The sequence below is a fragment of the Glossina fuscipes genome, unplaced genomic scaffold (genome assembly GCF_014805625.2).
Source record: "Glossina fuscipes isolate IAEA_lab_2018 unplaced genomic scaffold, Yale_Gfus_2 128, whole genome shotgun sequence".
In the NCBI taxonomy this organism is placed as follows: Eukaryota; Metazoa; Arthropoda; class Insecta; order Diptera; family Glossinidae; genus Glossina; species Glossina fuscipes.
In genome coordinates, this window is record NW_023998471.1 from 684,103 (window position 1) to 691,162 (window position 7,060).

The 7,060-nt window shown below is 34.6% G+C and overlaps 2 protein-coding genes across 2 annotated transcripts in view; one reads left to right on the plus strand and one right to left on the minus strand.

Moving 5' to 3' along the window:
• Positions 1-5,826, minus strand: part of LOC119640875 (protein distal antenna) — a 32,040-nt gene extending 26,214 nt beyond the window's left edge. Inside the window, exon 1 of the mRNA XM_038039157.1 lies at positions 5,809-5,826. The gene's annotated coding sequence lies outside the window, so the exon portion shown is untranslated. The remainder of the gene's footprint in view (positions 1-5,808) is intronic.
• LOC119640783 (coiled-coil domain-containing protein lobo) overlaps positions 1-7,060 on the plus strand; it is a 93,074-nt gene that overhangs the window by 30,917 nt on the left and 55,097 nt on the right. The gene's annotated exons all lie outside the window — the stretch shown is intronic.

The window sequence follows — 7,060 nt, forward strand, 5'->3', positions numbered from 1 at the left end:
ACGTATATTTATGTATAAATGTGTGTTTGTGTGTATGTGTGTGTGTGTGTGTGTGTTCATATATGTGGAGAGATTCAGATACAAACCGAAAAGGTGGAAAGAAAGATAGTACTGGGCTATTGCGAATATTCTGTTCGCGTTAGTTAGTTGGTATATAGTAAAGTGGCTCTTCAAACCTTCTGCTGACGGTTGACAGGGCATAGTGGATGATTGGAAGTTCTGATATTGCTCGAATCGAGTGGAAATGGTCAGAAGTAATGTACTTTGGGTAACGTTCTTTGGCATGCCTTGTCTCGCATCTTACCTCAATGTTCCATGTGAACGTGTGTGTATGTGTGGATGCCTGTGTATGTATGTATGTATGTATGTATGTATGTAAGTACATGAAAGTTTTTAAAACCAAACCAGCTAACATCCTTGCCTTAGCGTTTTCCCGAATTTATTAGTGTCGAGTGTGCATTTCTAATATCTATTGTTGTTGTGAGAAATATAAACATATATACACATATATATATATATATATATATATATACATGCATATATTTAAACATGTATGTATGTAAAGATTATCGCTGCTGTACTTAAAATCAAAATCATGAGAGATGCTAAACCTTTCTTGGCTAGCTTGTACTACATACACACATAGTATCCTCGTTATTTATCTTCTTTTTTTTTTATCATTATTACAGTTGCCTTAACATTTCGTTTAGTTTCCGATGCCGTTGTTGTTGTTGTTGTTGCCGTTGTTGCACTTGTTGTCTTGTCTATTTAATTGGGAAGGAGATGTAATAATGTCCTGTTGCGACGCGAGGATGTCATTTCTTTGGTCATCCTTACGGCTTGACTGGGTTACATGCTGCTTTTTCAACTTTGCATACGTTCTAAGGACGTGGGCTTGCTTGCTTGCGCTATGTTCGTGTGCGTTCGTTTGTATTTTTGCTTGGCCATAGAACGTATCCATCCATTGTTTTTATTGTGTCTATTTTAGACGTTCTTGTTGTTCTACTATTATTTTGCCTTCACGTAGTACCCCGTTGATGCAGAGACATTAGACATTTAGAAAACGTCTGTAATCATGTATATATGTTTCTTTCTCTTATGACTTAAGGTCTTTCAGTAGTGTATGTAGATGTAAGCGTAGTGTGCTGCTGTTTGTTCTTTTTTTGTTTTTGCCTTTCTCATCTTTGTGTCGTGTAGGTTTTCTAAGTAAAATTTTCTAATGTCCATCTGAATTTCAGTTTAAAATTACGAAAAACTAACAAAACTACACGTACACACACACACACACACACACACACATGTGTATACACAGGGCTATATATGCACACATAGACCAAGCCAAGGCAAGAAATTGAACGGCAAGTAAATATAAAAGAGAAGGTTTTTTTTGCAAACGTACAAGCGCACACACACGCACATTTATATGCGCATTTGTACATATGTTTACATATATATGTATATATATGTACCTAGTGGAATTAGTTTGGTTGTGTCTTCTGCATATGTCAAATCTTTATGCATAATGTGCACACTTGTATACGTACATATACATATAGAAAAACTCAGCTTGATGTGCAGAAAATCGAGAAAGGGAAGACGCATATGATGCGTATGATGTCCGTCCGTCGTCTCATGCTAATAATCTTTTTGCTTAATTCACATATTTTTCTCAACAACGCCAGCATTCTATTTACTTGAGTTTTTACTTTGTCTTAAAACAACACAACTAATCTTATATATATGTAATCTTATATATATGTTCTCGCATTTATATACATTTACCTTTATGTAACTATGTAATGATAATGTGCATATAATAAAAATGATGTGCGCATTCATCGATTGCAGATAGTGGCCATCACCGCTATCAGTTAGTAGTATATCCCAACCTATATTTATTTATCTATTTATATTTTGTGCATTTAACGCCGACACATGATTTTCTTTTTATATTGCTTATGTAAAGCGATACTTAACTAGCAGTGTAAAGGAAAAATATGTAAATAAATTCATTCACGACACCTGCCTTGGTTTCTGCGTTTCTTAAGAAAATATCTATGGCATCGTTTCTTATCTCATTTATGAATTTTTTTTCGCGTTCGTGTCGGCAGAAAATTCTTATTCAGCTTAAGCGCTAATATAGTCAGTAAATATAGAATCGATTTTCCGAATGGATTTTTATAAAAAAAATTAGAAAATTTATTAGATTTCGCATTTTTACATATGCAAATAAAAGCCTTAAGATATCAGATCAGAAATTTGTTGTCCAATTTCCTTCACCTATACAGCGTAGGTTGCAATCATGTGCCCACAACAGTAACTCATTTTCTCAGCTCGCAGCAATCTTAACTTTTGTTGTCGAAGAATAATGCGTTTTATCGGGTTCTCTTAAAGGATTACTTTAGCATAGTTGAAGTGATTTTCAACGGTAGATTGGTCAGTATTGCAAAGCCAAGAATCGATAGTTCGAGTTGTGTGGTAATGCTTAGTCAACAAAGAGAACGAAACAAAATATTTTATCATATATTAAGGAACGTTAACGTAACGTATGCTCTCGAGCTCTCGGTTCGATAACTTGGCCGGCATTAGCAGCGTGAGATCCATTAGCCTTACGGACATTTTAGGCTTTACAACTTCCGCAACGAAGTTTCATATATCACTTCTGACTTCGATTTTCTTTTAGGACTTTCTCTGGCGTGCATAGAATACGTCCTTTTTTCAACTTTTTGACACATTTTGCTCTTCTTCGACCCTTTTTATCTCTCATCTACATAAAATCTAGTTCAAAGGCGAGACGTTCACGTACCTCTTGAAAATTTCTGATACTTATGTCTGCTTTTACTTAACATGCCGTAAATCCTTTGTTAGAAATTTTTTTTTCAGTTATAACTGAATGCCTAGTGCACATACAGTGTTGAATAAATTAACATCGCGTAGGCGGGCCAACGCTGCTCTTAAGAGTCACAAACCAATGCTCCCTTAATAAAGTACCGAAAGATAGACTTTATTGCCATGAGACGACTTACTTTCTCTAAGAAAACTTATATGGTAGGGGCCATGAGAATATGTGATTAATTTAAACTCATCACCGCAAGTTTTCGTCATAAAATACAACAAATTAGATCTTCTTGCCGTATAAAGTCTTATTTTCATAAGAACCCTTAAATGGAACTGGGCCTCAAAAATAAAGGTACTAAGTCGAACTCTTGTCGGAATGCGCCCAATTTTTTTTTTACACGGTAAATGTGTTTCTTAAAAAACCGTGCCAAAGAAACCGCGTAAAAAAATGCGCAACTTATTGGAAATTTGGGGATATATTGCACAACTTTAAAAAATCGTCTAAACTGAAAAAACTCCAAATATTTTTCCAAAATCCGTGCAAAAAAACAATAACGTAATTTATGTTACATTTTATAAAACGACATAAATTCATTTTTTTTACAAATTGAATTAAAGTTAGTATATACTGAAAATTCAATCCACAAGGACAACCAAAAAAAAAATTGAAATTGAAACTAGGAACAAAAACCAATTTCTCAACTCTAACTAAGATATGTCACTATCACTCAAATGGCTATAAACCGACCGACTTCTGATCACAATATTCCTTCAATATGTTGTTGTATACGCAAGTGTCTGTTTCGAAAGTACAATTACAATTCTCTTTTTTTTGGAGTCGCGCTAGAAAAAAAATTTTGTGCAAAAAAAGTGTATTTTCCCTGATTGGTAAAACGTGTTATTTCAAAATCGTGCAATAAAAACCGTGTAAATAAGATTTTCCTAAATTTCGCTTTGTTGTCCTATAAATGCTTACCTTTTATAAGATTAAAAGGCCCCACTTGATTGAAATTTTTTAACTTCGTTCATTATGCGGTTTTAAACAAATTGGAAATTTTTATTATAATAATTATTTCAAATATATTTTTGTGCGACTAATAGGTTGAACCGACAAAAAATTGAATGGTTTCGCATAATAAAAGGTCCGCCTGAATGTATTATACACATCCGCACGAACTTAGCACGCTCTACCGTAAATGCTGCATAGGGCATGAAACGCCAACAGGAAGGAACCATTAGGTAGGTCTGCTTGCCTGAATTGAGGATGAAAGGGAGAAGTGCACATCGGCAGATCAAAAAGATGCACAAAGTAAAATCGCTTGAGAAGTTAAAGCTTTGTAGGTATAAACAATATATGACTGACATGAAGAGATTATCGCCTTCGTAATGGTGGAATTTCTAAACGTGAAGTTTAGAAAGCTAGTGATTGTTATGTTGATCCCTTCAAATTGTGAGGATTAAGCTTAAACGAATATAGTCTTGTGTTGTTCTTCATCTGCCGTTTACAGGTATGTTAGTAAAATCAATCTTAACTATGAGGTTGTTTTGGAAAATGTAAATCATCATTAGCTTTTGCACTACTGCGGTACAAAGCCGATCATTAAATACTCTATCCTGCTTAGCTTATTTTACCTCATTGAACTTCGTCACCAAAAATTAATCGCGTATAAATTCGTATGCGTTCGTAAGGATTGGTGTGCGGCAAGGGGTATTAAAAATAAATGCACTATGTAGTCTATTTTTACCAAGCGAGGTTTTTAAATCAAGTCGTTACTTTGTAGCAGTTCATCATCATAATATACTAAAAACTAAAACCTGTTGTGCTTTACAAACTTATTTTTTGCAAGAAGATTGCAAGTAAAGAAAGGTATTCAAAAAACTAACGGTTTAGCGTAATGAAAGTCTGTTTGGCGATTGCAAGTAGTCTTATTTAAAATAAAGTTGAACTTATTCGGGCTAAACTAATTTGAAAAAATAATATTAAGGCTCCAAATGCCTTGAAGCGCTGCGCGATATGTTCCCGAGCGGGTTTGGGTGTCGAAATAATTTGTATCTGAGTAAAATGAAGACTGCCAGACTTTTATGTTAGTTTAGCGTTTAAGCAAGTGATCGGTGAAGATCGTCCCCTATGCTGAAAGTACGAAAATCGTTCAACCTATTTATTAAAAAGGTTCATGTATAGGGCGATTGATACCGTATAGCTTTAATTCTAAATTCGTGTAGCTTCAATTTTTGAATTCGTATCAACAGAAATAATTTGCAAGTCATTATTTTGCAAGAAATATTTTCAGAATTTTCCTTTCACTTCGAGATTGCTTCCGAAAGGTATTTGCAATGAATGCAATGAATGAAGCCCTTCTACGCTAGTGAGTTAAAAAGTACTCTGCAGTCGTCTCTCAAAAGAACTCGATACGATTTCTTAAACATTTTGCTTTACAACTAATTCAGTAGAGCTCGCGATATGTAACACGATGATAAATATGTGGGGCGTTCACAGTTCACAACAATGAGCTTGTTATATATATATTTCAAGAATCAGGGTTAAGACGTTGCATGGCAACAATTTCTATGGCCATTGAAGAATAAAGGCCTTTCTTCCCAGGGGAAGGAGATGGAATTCATCATCACACACTTTCTTTCTTACTTTTTTCGTGTGTTATGTGAGCCTGTGTTAACGTGTGTTATACGAACAAGTTTGCAATATTTTCACCGTGTTATAGGGCGGTCTACTGTAAATAAATGAAATTGTGGAGTCAGCATGTGATCGTACTTCAATAGATTTTTTTGAATAACCTCTGTAATATATTAAAAACTGAAGTCTCTATGTTAAAATCATTTTAAGAATATTTCACACGTTAGTCAATTCAACATTATAATCATTCATACATACATACATATATTTAATATACATAGCAATATATGTATACATTCGTACTGTAGTATAAATATATATATTCAAGTATCACTTACCAGAGAAAGACCACAGCGTGTGATCATTTCATTTCAACTTCTTTCTTGCTGCTCTGTTAACCACTGTCAATGATTTCAGCGCTTACGAAATGAAAACGTCACGATATCTAACTAACTATAATAACGGAATTTGACATAACAACAACGACGAGAAAGAACGACAAAGAAAGAAGTCAAGCAATACGCGACAGCAAAAAGTGTGAGAGAGAATTGCGTCAAAACATATCCTTCCGTTGAAAAAGTATTACGCGAACTAACGTTTCAAATGAACTGAATTCGGCGACTTGTATGTCCGAGTGCGGAGACATAATCGCACATTTTTTAACTTTGCTTTAGTTGTTTTTTTCTTTTCCTTTTTTATTTTTCTTTAAATATATATATATATATATACACATATATATATATATATATATGTTGTTTTTTGTGTTGGCGCCGTGACTTTATTTGAGGACTTGTTTATTTTTTTTTTCTTTTCTTTATACGGTGATAGAATATGCTCTATATCCCTAGCGGCACTCAAAATGCGATAAGGATGCGATGCTTACTTGCGAAGTCAACGAAATGCAAAACAATGCGATTTCGTCCGTGTACACGGAGTATAGTGTAAAATGACAAAAAAAAAAAGAAGAAAAATAAGGAATGGTTTGGCGATGACTTTCTCAATATAAAGGTTTTCTAACTGTGCATAAGCATTGAGTGGTGTGCATGCATGTGCATGTATGTAACCGAGCGAGGTTTATGTGTGAATTGCGAAACTTCCTGCGATGGTATTCGCGATGCGTATAAATGTTGGTGTGCAGTCATCAGTAAACCGCCAGAGTAAAATCAACGCTTTGCTGATGAACTGCATACACATATGTAATATAGTGCCAGTAGGGAAAAAGGCGCACATAAATACATATATATATGTATACGTATGTATATATAAATGTGTTTGTGCAGATATATAAATAATCGTTCAGAGACTGATGCTCAAGTCATGTGAAAGATGTGACGAGGAGGTAAGGGTTCTTAGGAGGAAACTGATGCCAGCGTAAGGAGAGTTAGATGAGGTAGAGGACATACATGTCATTGTATGTGACATATATGCAATGCTTCAATGCTGTCCACCGTCTTTGGCAACAATAGGTTTGAGTCAGTCAGACTGGTCGGTTGGTTGGCAGCCACAGGATATACTGAACGTACATATCCAAACAAACATACACACACACACACATATATATATATATATATATATATATATATATATATC